Consider the following 19,452-nt stretch of genomic DNA (forward strand, 5'->3'; position numbering starts at 1 on the left):
ATAAAGTGGGAAAATAGCAGAAAAAATTTTGATTCCTGATTAGTGATAATACATTACATAGCAGAACTCTTTTTAAAAATTATTTACTATTCTTAGTGCACATGTGTGCATTGATGTGCACATGTATATGTCACAATTCACATGTTGAATGCAGAGGACAACATTGTGGAGTTGATTTTCTCTGGGAATTGAAATCATGTTCAAAGACTGCATAGATAGCACCTTTACCTACTGAGCTATCTCACCACCACCAAGCTAAATTCTGTTAAACACATATAACTCAGCTGAAACATATGGCATTGCATGCTCTAACTTTAGATAGTTTTTATGTCCTCCACTTGGTCTATTTGTGCAATACCTTCATGCATTCAGAATTACAATAATTTATTGAACATTTCATAAAGCTTGAGGGAATCACTTTAATGGCTACAATGTAAAGAAATAATAAATACTGGAACTGAGAGACAAATTCAACCCAGTAAGACACCTCATACTATCCAATAATGTTGTAAAATGGACAATATTGGCTTTATTTATCTATCTATTAATTATACGTTCAAAATGAAATTAATTTTCACAAAGAGTACCTTGAATAACTTTAATAAAATTCTTTCACCTTTGATGTATAAACACACATCATATTAACATCATTCTTCCCTCTTACTTTTGAAAAATGTCTGATAATGTTGGCTTGTCCTATGCTAGAATTCTGCTAGGTTGAAATAGCTAGTGTGTCGCATGTATATAGAGAGAAATGGAGAGAGAGAGAGAGAGAGAGAGAGAGAGAGAGAGAGAGAGAGAGAGAGAGAGAGAGAGAGAGAGAATAATTAAGTTGGATTAAGAAGCTCTCTGTATATTTGTAGTATATTTTCTTAGGTTTTCTGTTGGAGTGAAGAGAAACAATGACCATGGCAACTCTTTCAAAGGAAAATGTTTATTTGGGACTGACTTCTGGTTCAGAGTTATAGCCCCTTATCATTATGGCAAGAAGCATGGAGGCATACATGTAGACAAGGTCTCCTTTTATTCAATTGTCCTTAATATCTAAATATAACCCTCTCAGTCAATATAATGTCATGTGTAAATATGACTTCAAGGCTCATCACCTTGTATTGGGTAATCTATTGGGAGGATATTTAATGGGAAAGACTATTTCTCCTTTCTTCAGCATTGCTTAGTTGCAGCTAAAGTTTAAACTGAGTAAACTCATCTCTTTTACCACCAAGCCATGTTTCTAGCCCTATATCTTTATTTTGTAAACCCACTTAGTTCAATTAATACTGCATGTGACTGCAGTACTGTTGGACCATTTCCCAAAGCACAGACAGCCTCTCAAGGACTGCATCTCAGAATGAAATGGAATCCTTCTCCTCAAGCAAAGCCAACAAATGCCAGCCACATCCTCAATGCAGGGTAGCAGTTCATGAGCTTTAATCCCAGTAATGATGGGGCAATATGCTTTCTATAAAGTGACGCTATTGTGTTGATATATGTCCCTTGTAGCCCTCTTTTCTCCAGGACTTTTATCATGAATAAATGTGAGAGTTTGTTGAATGCTTCTGTGCAAGTAATGAGATGACTTTGGGCTTTATGTCTATGACAATACTCATATGGTGGATGGTATTTACTAACTAACATGTGTTTAAACATATTTACATCTCTGTGGTGAAGGTAAATTAAATATGACTGGCAATCTTTTATGTGAATTTTATTTGAAAGTATTCTATTGAGAAATTTTGTGTCTGTATTCTTTGGAAAGATTTATCAGTAATGTCTTTCTTACTTAATTTGTATCTTCTTTTGTTTTTTGAGTATTTTCTCATTTTCTTTCTTTTTAATTTTTTTTTTTTTTACTTATACATTCTGATTGAATTCTATGCTGAATGCATCTGGCCAAGGTTTCTTGTTTGTTTGTTTGATTTTAATTAGTATATTAATTAATGCTTCTACCTTGCAATGATTATTTTGAGTCTGTCTAATTATTTAATTCACCTGTGTTTAATTTTGGTAGAAGTTTTAACTTCCTTTTTTGCTGTGATAAAATACCATGAAGAAATGCAGTTTAGAGAGGAAAAGGTTTATTTCATCTTATACTTGCAGGTAGCATTTCCTCACTGACGTTAGTCAAAACAAAATCTTAAGACAAAAACTTGGAAGTAGGGCCTGAAACAGGGACTGCAGGACTGGTGCTTACTGACCTGCTCTCCCTGGCTTGTGCAGGATTGTATTTCATGCAACTCAGGACTACTAGCAAAGGCTTGGCACTGCCACCTGTGGGATAGGTCCATTCACATCAGTCATTAATCAAAAAATGCGTTACTGGAGTGCCTAAAAGCAACCAGGAGAAATTTTCTCAACTGATTTTCCTCTTAATAATGAAAACAAGTTTGTTTCAAGGTGGAAAAACTCAGGACAGTAGGTCATGTATGTATAAAAATTCATCAGTTTGTTAATTTTAGGTTTTCTAATAAATTGAAATGTAAATATTTTAATAAATTAGTATTCTCTGAATTTGTATCTCTGAATCCCAGTATCAGTTGAACAATATAACATTTTATCTTTAATTTTATTAATTTACATCTCCCTTTTCTTTCTTTCATTAATTAGGTAAAGGTTTGCCAGTCATATTAATCTTTTCAGGGAACCAGTTTTTCATTGCTGTGACTCTGCAGGTTTTTCTTGTCTGCCCTATTTTATTCATTTCATCTCAGTGTATTATTCTTATTTCTATACACTACCTATTGACTGACATTAACTAGATTTATCTTGTACAGATCTTGAGCATGTAGCCACAGCTGCTGCTAATTCATGACTACAGCAGCTAGTATCTCCAGTTCCCACCCCTCACTGAAGAGCTAGTACCATTTTAAAATCACTGGGACAGAAAGAATTATTCGTTTTAAGTATATAGCCATTGGTCCTCTTCCCATTCTTCAGCGGATGACTTTACAACCATGAACATATTAGTGACAATAACTGACTTAGTGAGCTATCAAAACAACCAGAAAGCCACAGGAATTTTTTGTTTTGCAAGTTATGGACAACTTTGCTGAATTTGGAGGAAGAAGTAGAGATATGTATGATTGCTTGGTATACATGTATGAAACTCTCAAAAATTAAGAAAAATAAAAACAATACATTGGTTATTCATCAAGTTGAAAGCAATGAGTTGCAGATTATTTAATTATAAGGTAAATCTGTATAAAGAAGTAAATTTAATGTGTTCTGCATCATTCATTGGATTTCTTTCAAAAGTAACAATATAGTTGTGTTTTGAGTAATAGTTTAGAAAGATGTTACTGTTATCCTCTGCTTGCATTCTCCCATGTATAACAGTTATGCATTGCTCCACAATAGCACAGAAATTATAAGACTTTAAAGGATTTGATGCTTCTCTTGTTTTTATTATCTTCAAATCCAGCGGAAAACAAATTTCCTGAGCTCTTTTAGTAATGGCTCCTATAAATCAGTGCTGCAACCATAATTCCAATTAAATGATTCCAATGCTGGTCTTTACTTCCTTTTTTTCTTATCTTATTCAGACATCCATATAGTTTAGGTATTATGAGTGAAACTTTCATATCTTTTCTAGAAGACATAGCCTCCTACAAAAAATTGGGATGCCAATGTGATCTACTAAATTCATAAAACCTGAGAAGCTTTGAAAGGAATACTTGGACACAAAAGAACAATGTTAAGCATAGCTTTTTGGTAGCAGTATTTTCTCAGGTGGGCTCTGTGCCGCAAGTTACTTGGTGGCAGCATGGACAAACTGCTTACCAGAGTTGAGGTCATAAGAAGGCTCCCAATCTACAGTGAATGGACCTCCCCATGTTGGACTAGGCAAAGCCAAAAGGCAAAGCAGCTATAGTCTTAGCCAAGCTGCTTTGTATTTTAAGAAGCAATCCTTGTCGGAAAAGGATTACAGATGCACAATAAGACTTTTTCAGACATAAAGACCTCTAAATGCATCACACAGTGTTTAAAAACTGCATGTAGGCTTGGGAGAGAGAAGAAAAAGAGTAAAGAGACGATAAATATAATATAAAACAACAGAAGTCATAGATTAAAGTTGTAAAGATAATAAAATAAATAGTAGAAAAAGTAATAGAGTAAGAAAAATAAGCCACATAAAGATGGGATATAGACAGAGACAGAGAGTCTGAATTGTGTATACTATTGTGTTTTCTTTGATTTTTTTCACTGCAGAGAGACATTTGATTCTGGGATTGCTAAGTTAAACCAACATATATGCTTTAAAGATATCTTGATTTCAAAATATAGGTCTAACGATATGTTGTTTTGGAAAAGTGGTTCTTCTTTTGCTTCCACTGAAGCTGAGAACCTGTGGAATCCTTCCAGACTAATGTTGTTTGATAGAACAAGACCCCTGAAATGTTGCCGTAAACACCCTAAAACATTACTTTGCCTGACAAAAATCAGAAAACAGTTTAGAGAGAGAGATGCCCAAATTCCCTAAATGACTGTTTATAAATGTTTGTTTATATTTAAAGGGGAATATGCTATCGAGATTTTCATTGGTATGGATCTTAGTTTATTAATTCAAATTTGAGGTCAGTGTTGTTATACTGTGCATATGTATTTCTGCTCCTGATTAAGGTATTGTTTTGTGCAGCTGGAGCAATGGTGGGGTAAAACTTGTGGGAGTGGACAAGAAATGTCTCATTTAATTCTTCCCACTCCACTTAAGGGAACCTATGATAAGTATTGCAGGGATGGCCAGGAAACAGAGACTGTACAGCGCAGAGAGCTAGGGAAGAACCAAACATGCCTAACTAAGAAAAAAACAATAAAATGATTCCTGATGATATTCTGCTCTTCTCATAAATGGGTGTCTTGTCCTGTTGACATCAGAGAGGCTTCCTCTGGCAGCAGATAGAAGTAGTTTCAGACTCATAACCAGGCATTATACGGAGAAAGAGTCTAAATTGGCGGTATCTATTGGGTCCCTCCACTATCAGATCAGAAAGCCCCTCCGATGAGGGAGAAAAGCTTGTAGGAATCAAAGGGGATAGAAGACATCAGGAGAACATGGTCCCCTGAATCAACAAAAAGTACTCATATGGATTCACAGACATTAAAGCAGCAAGCACAGGTATTGTAAGGATCTGCATCAGGACCTCTGCATATGCTATGGCAGCTGTGTTAGTGTTTTTGTGGGATTGCTAACAGTGGGAGTGGGTGTATCTCTGACTTTTTGGCCTGCTCTTGGGACTCTTGTCCTGCTATTTGTTTGTCTTGCCTAGACTGAATACGGGGGCTTTTGCCTTATCTTATTGTATCTTGTTTTGTACTTTTCTGTAGGCTTGAGGGGAGTGTACGTGGAAAAGAGCACACGTTTGGAAGTGGTGGCTAGGATGAACGGATGGGGAGAAACTGATTTAGAGGTATTGTATAAGAGAAGGATCTGTTTTCAATAAAAATAAATAAAATTAAGCAAGCATCCATAGTATTAACTATCTGGGTTAGTTTTCAAAATGCAAACCAAAATAATTGTCTTTTATACTAAGGTCAGCTTTAATGTACTATAGACCTAATGGTTCTTATTGAAAGTTAATGGTATATTGACACTCAAAACTATTTCTTCCGTTCTTTTAAATATCTCGCTAATTTTCAAGATTAAAACATTGTTGTCTTATGGAAGAAACAGCTCAAAATATAGGTATTTAATCTTTTAATTTTTGTTGCCCTATTGCATAGCTTATAAAATAATATATTAATTCTTTGAAATTTCCATAGAATCTATTTTGATCAAATTTATATCACATTCATCTCCATAATTCCTCTATATTTAATCCACACCTTCCTTGCCACTCTTATATGTATTCTTTTTTTTCTATTTTTTTTGTTTGTTTGTTTTTGAGACAGGGTTTCTCTGTGGAACAGGCCTAGCTGTCCTGGAACTAGCCTTTGCCTCCCAAGTGCTAGGATTAAAGGCATACACCGGCACTGCCCGACTGTATATATACACACACACACACCTTCTTTTTAAAGTATCCCACCAAGTTATATTTGTGTTCCTCTTATAGCCATGAGGATGTAGCCATCTGTAGACTGTAGGTCATTTATCAACACTGACACTATTGACAAATCTGACTCTCCCTCACCCAATAGCCATTAAGATTAGTAGCAACTCTCTTAGGAGATGATTGTCCTGACACTTTCCCTCTTCCAAAGTACCAAGTTTTCTAGCTTTATATAATCAGAGAACTAACACTACTGTGAGTTTATAATTCCAGCAGTTATTTACTGTTCAGAAATACACTTTTACCCTGGTTCTCCATTTACTCTAGCTCTTTCCTTAGTCTATATTTTCCCAGTTTCAATTCTCTGCTTTGTCCTTCTCTGTGACTCCCATGGAGCACAAATCAAAAGTGTGACTGGAAAACATTGAGTTGGAAGTGGTATTTAATTGTGTTCTTTAGGTTTTCACTCACTTTTAGAGTATTGATTTTACCTTTTTCATCCAATCTTTAATAACTTGAAAAAACACACACACACACAAACACACATACACACACACACACATGAGTTTAAAATCACATTTACCTTACATGTATAGAGATCTGGTTAACAAAAGTCTGAAAGACAGATGCGGAATTAAAATGCTAAAACCTGATCATGATCATTCTCAGAAGGGAAAGCGTGCAGGGAGAGTGTGACTGGGAATAATTGAAATCAGATATGAGTGATGATTAATTTTCCCAGGATTGATTAGGATGAAAGGAGATGACGTGGATATGAACAGTGAGGATTTACCTTCATGATTATTTCACAGATGTGATTTGTGAAGATCTCTGTCTAAAAACAATAATAGGATCTATCATGATGCCTCCTACTTTGGACTTTCACTGGAAACTCTAAACAGACCAATTCTTTGTTTGGAACCAGGGCAATTTTCTGTGACTTGTGAACCTGATATAAAATAAAAGCCATCTCATCTGTCTATAGAAAATGGATTTCTAAACGTCTGAGAGACGTTAAGCAATATGCTTAAGTAGTTGGGCAAGCAGTGATTTAATTAACACAGTTCCTGTGTGGTTATTTTGAGAGTCTTGGCAGCCAGGAAATGAACAAGAGGCCTCCCTATAACAGAAGGTGGGAGAAGAAATTGAAGGAATGGAATAGTTGAAATGGGGGAAAGACAGAGACCAAGAACAAGGAAAGAGATATCTTGATTGAGAGAGCCATTAAAGGGGTATCAAGAAACTTGGTACTAGAGAAATTCCTGGGAATCCACAAGGATGACCCCACGTAAGACCCTAAGAAATAGTGAAGAGCATGTCCAAACTGGTCTAGTCTGAGGTCAGATACATGACTATATTAAATATTACCATAGAACCTGAAGGCAGCAACTGATAGAAGCAGAAACAAGGAGCTACAGCAGAGCACTGGATTGAGCTGGCAAAGTCCAGCTGAAGAGTGGGAGGAGTGAGAATCTGTGCAAAGGGGCCAAGTTCATGATGGGGGTACATACCAAAACTGTTTACTGGCGCTAATGGTAGCTCACCAACTCCCGCCAGACATGAAGGAATCAGCAAAGGAACCAGCATAAGATCAAACAAACTAGGCACTATGAATGTGTGTGACAGTTGTGTGACTGGGGCATACTGCGTGGGCACTGGCAGTGGCACCAGGACTTATCCCTACTGCTTGTTCAGGCTTTTTGGAACCCATTCTCTTTGGATGGATAACTTGCTCAGCCTAGATATTGTAGGGAGGGCTTTGGTCCTTCCTCAGAGCAATGTGCCTTACCCTCTCTGAGAAGTTGATGAGGTGCGGGTTGGGGAGAGAGGTGAAGCGAAAGAAAGGAAAGAAGTGGGAACTGGGATTGGTATGTAAAATAAAAGACATGGTCTTTTTTAAAATTAAAAAATGGTAAAAAAAAGATTATCTTTTCAGTGGTTTATTAGGAATATTAACTGCTTGTCAACTAGAGAGATTCATGTTCCATTTTATTCATCTGAAAGGGAATCAATGTTAATATATAAAAATCCTGATCAAGTTACTATAACAATAAAATACAAGCATAGATGTGAATTTTTATTGTAGGTCAAGTGTAGATTTTCTCCATACTATTTTCCCAAAAGTGAAATGGAAATATATAAAATATTGTGGAACAATTTAAACTACTATTGAATAAATTGGAATTCATTACTTATTACATTAAGCTTCTGGAAAGAATATGTTACTATGGAAAATGTGACTATTAAAGTATACTCTCACATTGACTACATTTATGAAACCATTTTATTTCACTTCGGATGTCCAGAAATAAAAGAGAGAGTGGTAGAGAATTCATACTCTCAATAGGTCCATCAAGGACAAGACCCAAAGAGTCTAAACAATTTATTAGGCCTCACCTCCTTAAGGCTCCAAGACCCCATAGAAAACACCACTAAGAGTCTCAGCAGTACAGATGCAAACATACAGAAATTCACCCCTATGGAGGAAGAAGGTCTTCTTGAATGGTATTGCACATCAGGGAAACTTTCAGCAATAATGATGGAACATGCATTGCATAAAGTTGGAAAGAAAGACTCAAAAGTTTCATTATAGAGAAATGATAAGTATTTGAGAAGTTGAGCACGTTGTCACATTTAAAGATTATTCATTATCTGACACTAACATACACAATTTAATCTCTTTAAATATTTTTTAAATATAAAGGTGTTTTATAAGTAGGTACACAAAATCTTTTTAAGCTAACTGACATAGTATAAACCTGCTTTTTAATGTCCAAAGATCTACTATTTAAATAGAACAAAATGACAACATGGTATTTTTATCTTAAGCTCATTTAAATGTTGCAAATATTTATCATTAATAATTAACATTAGTTCTATTTTAACAAGGAAAGCAAAAGACCTTCATGGCTTTGATTTCAGAGAATTCAAATAAACATTTATCAGAGACATGCTACAGAAAATAACGCATGCATTTGTATTCCATATAATAAAAAATCAGAGTTTGGATATTTACACATGCTGCACCAAACTAATGAAAAATTTGCAATGAATAAATATAGTATGTATTTTTACTAGTGTATTTTAAAAATGGATAAGTTGCAAACATATGCACAATATCAAACATTCACACATTTCTACATTGCTGCAATTCTACTCAGAAAAGCCAGCAAGATCCCAGTAGGATATTTAATAATTGAATATTCCTGACCCTTTATGCTGCTACTGAATTCTCTCGGGACACTAGCAGTCCAAAGGAAAAATGCCATGCTGTTTCTGAGTGTACTGAGCTAGTCTTAATTGTAAGTGAGTGAATCACATTTCATTGGTTTTGTTTGTTTAAATTGGTTCATTTCCATGAAGAAATGCAGAGCTCAGCAATTTTCTGTAGCATCCGGTTTTTTTTCTTTAATGTAATGAAAGGAAGCCAAGTTTCACACTCTAAAGGAAACTCCTTGATCCGTAGCAAAATACATTAGTGTTTTGAAGTTTTCACTCTGTTGTGCTCAAATGTGTTCTCCTGGGAGTTTAAATGCATTGAAATTGTGGCATAAGCTTAATATTACTGTCACCAAGGATTTATTTTTTGCTTTGACTCTAGATGTAACAGTTTTATTGGATTTTTCTGGCTTTTGCTCTTCTATCTATCACACAGTTGGGATGGATTACAAATGTACACTGTCCCTGGAATGGTCTCAGCTTTATCTCAACAAGGAGTGTTTCCTTCTTCATTGAATTGTGCCTCTTAGGCTAGATACAGTGCAGCCTTAGCCAAATTTAATAAACAGTGGCGAAAACTAGTATTGATAAACTTTTTCTATCATCCAAGTTCTTTTTCCAATAACAAAATTTCTCAAAAGATAAGAGTTTTATGAGATTTAAAGATTCTTGTGACAGGATGCAATACCGTGATATTAATGATACTAAGCTACATGTAACACACAGCTTTGTTCCTTGCAGCTACAGAAGCAGAAAAATAGCACTCCAGCCCACAAATGTGTTTCCCCTAAGGGCAGCATTAAACCACCTGAAACTGTGGAAACTTGAATTTACATATATCAAGTTAGTGTATAATTAGGCCTTATGGTTCTGTATGGATTAGGTAACTTGAGTGAGATTTCTTTTTTAGTTGTAGTGAATGAAGTCTGACCTTAGCTGTTTGTTAGCTGAACTGAGCAATTAGAAAAAGGACCTAGGTTATTCGAATTTGTGATTAACACCTGGGATGAGTGTTTGTGTAAACATTTAAGTCACATGTCAATAAGAGCAAATGAGTGTGTGCCACAATAGGAGAGCAGGGCATTATGGTACCACAAAGAAATAAATTCCATGGTACTGTGGGAGATCCTTCTGTCTATGTGTTGCTTTTATTGGTTAATAAATAAAGAACTGTTTTGAGCCTATGGCAAGGGCAGAACAGAACTAGATGGAGAATGCTAGGCTGTATGCTGGGAGGAAGAAGGGCAGAGTTAGAGGAGAAGCCACAGAGCCGCCGAAGACAGAAGTGCTGAAACTTTGCTGGTCGGCCACACCTCGTGGTGATGCACAGATTAATGGAAATGGGTTAAATTAATATGTAAGTGTTAGCCAATAAGAAGCTAGAGCTAATGGGCCAAGCAGTGATTTAATTAATACAGTTTCTGTGTGATTATTTTGGGTCTAAGCTAGCCAGGCAGCTGGGAACTAACTAGAAGCCTCCCTCCTACACCCAGGGCTGCACTGTGACTGTCAAGGTGTTTCTTATTCCAATTGTTATCACTCAGATAAGCATTTTGCTTTGAAATCACCTCCGAATGATGAACATCTGCACTGACTAATTTAGTCATAAATTGTCAGTGCTCGATACGACCTGTAATTGAAAGAGTCTAACTTCCTCTCTATAATTATGTCCCCCATAGATTCCTTGCCCACACCTTAGCATTGTCATCACCTCATGATCACTGGCTTTCCCTCTCCTGTGCGATTCTTACCTGAAGTAGCATGGGCCATGCCTCATTTCAAGTCCATTGGCCTTTTCTCCTCAAGTCCGTTTTGGCACTCCAGGCTTTAAAACAGATTTGCAGTTGATAACTCTCAATCACATATTTCAAATCTTTGTTGATTTTTATTCTGTTTCAAATCATTCTATTTTCAAGATTTATCATTTTGCTTTGAATGTCTAATTCTACTGAAAATTCAAATGCCTAAGTATGTCATATTAGCTTAAGTAAAATACATAAATCTATTTTAATTTACACTAAATCCCTTCATTATTTTTACATCTTTAAAATGTAAACACTGTCAGTTAGTTTTCAGTGCCTACATTGCTGCCATAGATCAAAATTCTTCATTTGGATTTTCTGAATGCATTTACCTTTGCTTGCTTCAGAATGCACACACTCAGACACACACACACACACACACACACACACACACACACAAAGAGATACAGAGAAGAGAGAGACATGAATAAAGGAATTCCTTTCTCTTTAGGTATTTTTATTATCTTTCTGCTTCAGCCCCTCCCTGCAAATAACAACAAAAACAGTAATCCAATTTGACTTTAAAAATCTGAAACGTATTGCCCAAATATTCTCTCACTTTTGCAGTGTGGCTTTTGTCATTGGAGGTTGTACACATTCTTATCTGTTTTAAATAATAGAACTTGCTAAGTAACCTTCTACTGGGGACTTTTAAATTTGCCCATCACCGTAATTTCAAAGCCTCTCCAAATTATAATGAGGGTTGCTGCTTTATATTTTAAGATACTTGAACAATGGTCAATATTTTCAATTTAAAATACCTTTGTTAGCCAACTGAATGCTGTGTTTTGCTTCCAATACTGAACACTCTATTCTAAAAATCTTTTTCATTTAGGTGTTGCAGTTTTATTAGGATTCTATTTCAGCCCTAATGATTTGTCACGGAGTTACTGATGCAAAAATGCACAAGTTATTACACTGTACTTCTGTGAGCCACAAGCACTTGACTTGTTTCACTTGACTAAGATCACAGTGTTTTAAAGCTGTGTTATTTTGTTACATTCCCTGGGAACATTTTCATTCATGATCATTTGGATTTGGGGGAGATTTGGATACCATCCCTAGGAAAAGGGTCACTAATTACTTACTTAATATATGTTGCTCGTTTGCTTGTCTGTCTCTGAAACTAGTAATTTTTGGATTGCATAATTATTACCACCTGAAATAATCTAATTCATTTTGGCATTGTCATTTTCCTTTCTTAGCATATCCTTCCTGTTCTCCTTTCTTTACTTTAAGAGCCCTTGTGTGCATATCAAACCTATCTACAAATAAGTATGGTAACTATATAGCATTTTCAAAATATTAAAATACTTTATTTGTGAAGATATGGTTTTTTTTTCTATATAGCCCAGACTTTCCTAACAGTCGTGATTCTCCTGTTTCTATGCCTCCCGAGGGCTGGCATTATAGGCACAGATTGCTATATCCAGCCTCCAAAAATAACTTTTACTAAAAGTAAAATTCAGTAGTATTAATTCAGGGAATCAGAATGCTGGAATATTTGGAGAAAAATTAGTATGCCAATAGCATAGTGGTATATAATTCCTTTTTTAATTAACATTTTTTCCTTTATTTTACATACTGACCACAGTTTTCCCTACTCCCTCTCCTCCCCTTTCCTCTCCCTGACTCAATCTATTCCCCTCTCCAACTCACATCTATCCCTCTCTCCAGTCATCCAGTTCTCCTCTGTCTCCATTAAGGAAGGAACAGGCCTCTCATGGGCTTGAACATAGCATGGCACATCAAGTTGAGGTAGAGGTAAGACTGTGTCCCTCCCCCCTGTATAAAGTCTGAGCAAGGTAATCCAGCATGAGGAACAGGTTCCAAAAATCCAGCTAAGAGCCAAGGAAGTGTTCTAATCTTACTGCTTAAAAACAGACCAATCTATACAACTGTCACGTGGAAGTAGAGGGCCTAGATAGGTCTCATGCAGGCTCCCTAACTTTAGTCCAGTGTCCATGTGCTCCCAGGAGCTTAGGTCAACTGTCTCTGTTGGTCTGTCTGTCAGGACCTTGACACCCCCTAGGACATTCAATCCCTCCTCCCTTTCTTCTGAAGGAGTCCCAGAGCTCGGCACAGTGAATGCTGTGGATTTCTGCATTTGCTTCCATCAGTTACTGGATAAAGACTCTGTGATGACAATTCACACAGTCACCAATATGATTACAGTAAATCGCCAGTTCTGGTACCCTCTGCACTATTGCTAGGGGTCTTAGCTTGGTCATCCTTATGTATTCCTGGGAGATTCCTGGGCACCATATTTCTCTCTATCCTTCCCTTCCTCCCCAAACCGTGTCCTGTACCAAGTCATCCCAGCCAGCTCCCTCCGGTGCCCATGCCCCCATCCTTATCATCCCCACCCCCAGATTACTCGGAAGATCTTTTCTAATTTCCCTTCCCAGACAAATTCATGCATCCCTCTTTGGATCCTCTTTGTTATCTAGCCTCTCTGTAGCGGTGAATTTTAGGTTGGTTATGCTGTATTTTAGTTCTAAAATCCACTTATGAGTTAAAACATACCATGATCATCTTACTGTGTTACCTCAGTGAGAATTATTGTTTCTAGTTCCATTCATTTGCCTGTAAATTACATGAGGTCATTTTTTTTTTACAGCTGAGTAATACTCCTTTGTGTAAGGTATGACATTTTCCTTATCCATTCTTTTGCTGAGGGTAATCTAGGTAATTTATGGGTTCTAGCTATTATGAATAATGCTGTTATGAACATAGCTGAACACGTGTCCTTGTGGTATTATTGAGCATCCTTTGGGTGTATGTCCAAGATTGTTATAGCTGGGTCTCAAGGTAGGTTCATTCCCATTTTTCTAAGAAATGGCCCTATTCTCTTTTTCGTGGCGCCTCCTACATGGTTGGCTGTGCGAAGATGAAGCTGAATATCTCCTTCCCTGTCACCGGCTGCCAGAAACTTATCGATGTGGACGATGAACGCAAGCTTTGGACCTTCTATGAGAAGTGCATGGCCACAGAAGTGGCTGCAGATGCCCTGGGTGAAGAGTGGAAAGGTTATGTGGTCCGAATCAGGCGGCAATGACAAAAAAGGTTTTTCCATGAAACATGGTATCCTGACTCATGGCAGAGTGTGCCTGCTGTTGAGTAATGGGCATTCTTGTTATAGACCAAGGAGAACTGGAGAGAGGAAGCGCAAATCTGTCCGAGGATGCATTGTGGATGCCAACCTGAGTGTTCTCAACTTGGTTATTGTAAGAAAAGGAGAGAAGGATATTCCTAGACTGAGAGATACTACTGTGTTCGTTGGCTGGGACCTAAAAGAGCTAGCAGAATTTGGAAGCTTTTTAATGTCTCTAAAGAAGATGACGTCTGCCAGTACGTTGTCAGAAAGCCTTTAAACAAAGAAGGTAAGAAGCCCAGGACCAGGGCACCCAAGATTCAGCGTCTTGTGACTCCACGTGTCCTGCAACACAAATGCCGGTGTATTGCGCTGAAGAAGCAATGAACAAAGCAAAACAAGGAGGAGGCTGCAGAATATGCTAACCTTTTGGCCAAGAGAATGAAGGAAGCCAAAGAAAAAAGCCAGGAACAGATTGCCAAGAGGCAAAGCTTTCCTCACTGAGAGCTTCTACTTCTGAGTCCAGCCAAAAATAAATCTATTGGGGTAACAAATAAATGATCAGACCATGAAAAAAAATGGCCCTATTCATTTCCAAAGTGTGTGTAAAATTTTGTACTCCCACCAGCAGTGGAGGAGTGTTCCCTTACACCACATCCTCTCAAACATAATCAAAATACCAAATAACCCATTTAAAAATGGGGTGCTAATTCTCAACAGAAGAATGTCTAATGTCTGAAATATGCTTAAAGAATTGTTCAACATCCTTATTCATTAGAAAAATGAAAAACAGCATGAGTCTGAGATAACATCTTTTTTGTTTTTATTATTATTTTTTTATTAAAAATTTCTGCCTCCTCCCCGCCTCCTCCTCGCCTCCTCCCCGCCTCCCATTTCCCTCCTCCTACCCCAACACCCCCTGTTGGGAGCAGTGAGACCCCAGATCCTGAATTTCTTGTAATCCCCTGATCTGAGTGCCTACACCTGTTCTGAGCACGAGACCTTCAGGAGTTCCTGATGGCAGAGTGGTTTCTGGTGGGTTTGGCTGGGGCGTGGCTATCTCTATATAATCTGCCCCTGATCACAATAAATAGGGCATTCTTGGGGAATTCAAGGATGACCCGTGTGGCTGTCTGTGTGTGTCTGTGTTTTTTAACCTCCAGCCCCTTGCCCGAATCTCGCGAACTGGGTGCCAGCGCACCAAACGCAGACAAGGGGGCACGGTGCGTGGCAATTGGAGGTCTCCACCGAGATATTGGGAACTAAGGAACGCTGAGAGGTTGCCCTCAGAAGGTGAGGGTGGATTGGGGTATATGTGTTAATCCTGATGTTCTTCGCTCGGTTTTGTTTCCAGGAAGTCCAGCCGAGAAAGAGGGGTAAATGAACAGGGGACTTGTGTATTGGGAAAAGATAGAAAGTATATAGCTTAAAAAGATAAATGTGTACAGATGTATGATGATTGTGTTGTCTTTTGTGTTCTGGACTGGAGAAAGACATTTGATTCTAGGAACTGCTAAGACAGGTATCTTGACTTTAAAATATGGGCTTAAGAATTTGATGTTTTGGAAAGGAGGTTCTGTTTTTGTCTCCACAGACGATGAGAGCCTAAGGATTTATTCGATATTCATGTGGTTTGAATCCCCGAGATCTCCTGAAATGTTGCAGTGGAGTGTGTGTGGCAGCGGCTCCAAGGCCAAGTGCTGAGGGGCTGCAATGCCAAACCCCAGGACCTGCCTCAAGGACCAATGAGGCAAGAACGCTAGGCCCGCTTCCAGTGTGGGCCTCAGGGTGCAGAAGCGTAGCAGGACCATGACCCGTGTCTGAGCGCGACTGGAAAATGGCAGTGAATTGCAGTAAATACCCCTAAAAATGCAGTGTCCCCGCTCAGCAGGAAGTAGCCAGACAGATTGACAAAGCCCAAATTCCCTAAGTGGGGCCGCTTCAGTGGTTGCAGAGCAGCCAGCCTGCTTCCCTGAGTTCTGCTCCACTTCATGCACCAGTTTGGACCCAGAACGAATGCAGCTGGGGCTAGAAGGCAGCTGGAGCAGAGCTTTGCTAGGTGGCCATGGTGGAAGGCACATTGCCTCAGCCCAATCGGCCTGGAGGATGCCACAGAAGTATCAGCAAATGCAACAAGAAGTGCTGGAGCTGAGACAAGCTGAAGCACAGACCCCACTGGGCTGCCTGAGAATGCAGCAGCAGGACAAAGAAAAGGCAGTGGCAGTTCTAGGATATGCATGCCAAAGAGTCTGTGGCAGAGCGAATTTAAATCAAGAGACTGCCCTATTGTAGGAGCAGGTGGACTTATGGCTAGTACAGCAAATGTCTTGTTCACACTTACCATTCCATTAGTATGACGTCTGTTAATATTGCTAATGCCTCTTATGTGGAGAAACAACTTAATGGTTACTTGAATAACAGTTGAAATGTTATATTAGCACACCAGATTGTACTGTTTAGCCAAAGGGATGGTTGAATATCATAGCTCAAATGGGAGGCTGAGTCCAGTGGTGACTGGGGACCCTACTGCTGGCAATCTTAACGCCATGGGCATTCATCTTTAAATCCTGTGTAAGATCAGACAACCCATGAGAATGCAGCATATGGTCACTTAGCAAAAGCAGGATCAGCTGGGCTACTAGGGAAGCCAAAGAGGTGCATGTTCGAGAAGGTGTCTTCCATGCCCTCAGCTGACAAAAATGAATGTGCCACAGGGGTATGGCAGCTGGAGTATGTTATTTAGGGGACTGATGAAGGAGCAGTGATTTCTGACTGCTCCTGGGGTCGTGGCAAAGCCAATCCTAAAAGTCCCGAGTCTGATATGGTCACACACCTCTGTTCACTTGAGGGGAAGAGGGTGTGTGGGAAATAGTATGAGAAATCAACAATCTCTGGGATACTTGAATCTACCTGTCTTACAGGCTTAAGTTGCTCTCTTGTGTTCCCTAAAAGCCAGTATTCTCCTGAGGAGATGCTGTTACTCTCTCCTTGAGTACAGGTTCAATCAAAGTGACCAAAAGGCTGTGTGGTCAGGAGGATCTTCTGTTTTATAAAAAATTTAGGGGGGAGATGTTGGGAGCAGTGAGATCCCAGATCCTGAATTTCTTGTAATCCCCTGATCTGAGTGCCTACAGCTGTTCTGAGCACGAGACCTTCAGGAGTTCCTGATGGCAGAGTGGTTTCTGGTGGGTTTGGCTGGGGCGTGGCTATCTCTATATAACCTGCCCCTGAACACAATAAAGGGGACATTCTTGAGGAATTCAAGGATGACCCGTGTCGTTGTCTTTCTGTCTGTATGTGTTTGTGTATTTTAACCTCCGGCCCCTTGCCCGAATCTCTCGAACTGGGTGCCAGCACACCGAACGCAGACACGGGGGCACAGTGCACGGAAATTGGAGGTTACCACCTCCCACCAAGATTTCGGCAATCCCCTACTCCCCTTCCCCTCCCTCTCCAGTCCAAAGAGCAGATCAGACCTAACAATTTCTATTGCTATTCTGTTGTTAAGCTCATTTTTCTGAATCCACTGAAAGGTGCTTTTCTTGGTGGTATGAAGTAAAACTATGTTGTTTGGACAAACCCTCAATTCCTCTTTGCTCACAATATTACATTGCCTCCATCGTGCAGATCTATATCTATCTCAGAAGTTATACAGAATATTTATTGAATGAACGGAATCTACATGATCTGTATAAATCTAGTAAATCCAGGAATACAAAATATTTAAATATATTTTCCCATGATTAAAAAGAACAAAAAAATGATGTGGGAATATATATATATATATATATATATATATGGATTTTGAAATATTTAAGGAATGATTCAAGATTCTGTCACATGTATTCATCTTAGTGAAAAATTAGAATAAAATTTATATCAATATAGTGCCTTTGTCAAAATATACTACTATATTATATTCCCTATATAACCTGACGAGGAGTCAAATCCCTTTGCTGGTATGTCATCACTATGCTCTACCAAAAGTTTAATTGTCTAAGAAAACTAATGTATTTTCTCGCAGACAGCTTTCGCCTCTGTTTAATAACTTGACTTTCATGTGAGAGATTCAGAAATGTGAGTACCAAAGTATTTCAACTTCTGATTAATAAACAGAAGTACACAAACTGACAGATTTATATGCTGCAATACTTGAGCACATAAATCCTTTGAGAATTCCATTTACCAAATGTTGATTTCTGAAAGGAGCTTATTTTCCAAATAAAGTGATAAAGAAGGAAACTAATATTGAAATTTTTATGTGCTTTTATCTAATGCTAAAGTAAATGTGGTTTCTCAATGCTTTGACTATGAAATAGATAAGGAATGATTTAAGATTCTGCCACATGTATTCTTCTTAACCAAAAATTAGAAGAATAAAGTTTATATCAAGTAGAGTTTTGTAAAAATTTTCTAGTAATTAGGCTATTTTAGGAAATAAGCTTTAAGATTTATAACTTAAATGCTAGATATTTCATTAAAAATAATTAGATGAGCATGAAAATTTGTGTTCACCTGATAATTCAAACTACTGATATGAAACCAAGAAAGAAGGTTAATTTCATGTTGTATTCTTTGTTTACTTAATTTAACAAGATTGATTTCTAAACTTAACAAATTCCAAAACTATTATAGTGTAAGTCACATAGGAAGTATACATTCTTTTAAAATTCTACTGCAATATGAGATAGATACAATGCTATTTGCTATGTCTTTCATGTTTCCAGCTAAATAGAATATATATGCCACAAATAGTTACAGGCTAGGCTAGTAAAATCTTTACTCATTACTGGTGTTTGAATGTGTCTGCCAAGGGAGTTAGAAATTTAAACCCTAAACACCTGTGATAACTTTTGCTTTGGTTTGCAAGTTGTTCTCCAAGAGTTCCTGAATTGTGGACTTGTCCACAGTATGATGATGATGAAGAAGGCAAAGGATTCATCAATGCCTTCTTTACAGGATGTTGTGAGAGGACTTCCCTTTGCGGGAAACCTACTCTTAGGGTGGACTAGAATAATTCTTTGGTTGTCTTTCCTAGTTCTAGGTGAGGTGCTATGAAACCTTTTCTGTTCAGCATTGTCTGTTCCTTGCTTTCTGACGATTCTTTTTCTCATCTCCTTTCCCAGTCATCATCATGAGATTAGACCTACAGGTTACAATTCACCAAAGTTGACCATTGGTTTTCAGATTTACTAAAAGGCAAGCTATACAAACCTATGCAAAAACCTTGTTTCAGAATTCTCATTATATTTCAAGTGGGACATTTGAGAATTATTGAGCCTTTGGAAAACTCATGAGGATGGAGCCTCCATGAGAAGACTCATTTAGTCTTCATAGGAAGCTTTATAGG

The 19,452-nt window shown here is 38.0% G+C and overlaps 1 pseudogene; it reads left to right on the forward strand.

Annotated features, from left to right (window-relative positions):
- The first annotated feature begins 13,898 nt into the window (after positions 1-13,898).
- Positions 13,899-14,638, forward strand: LOC119800494 (annotated as a pseudogene).
- The last annotated feature ends 4,814 nt before the right edge of the window (positions 14,639-19,452 follow it).

This window comes from Arvicola amphibius, chromosome 13 (assembly GCF_903992535.2).
Source record: "Arvicola amphibius chromosome 13, mArvAmp1.2, whole genome shotgun sequence".
In the NCBI taxonomy this organism is placed as follows: domain Eukaryota; kingdom Metazoa; phylum Chordata; class Mammalia; order Rodentia; family Cricetidae; genus Arvicola; species Arvicola amphibius.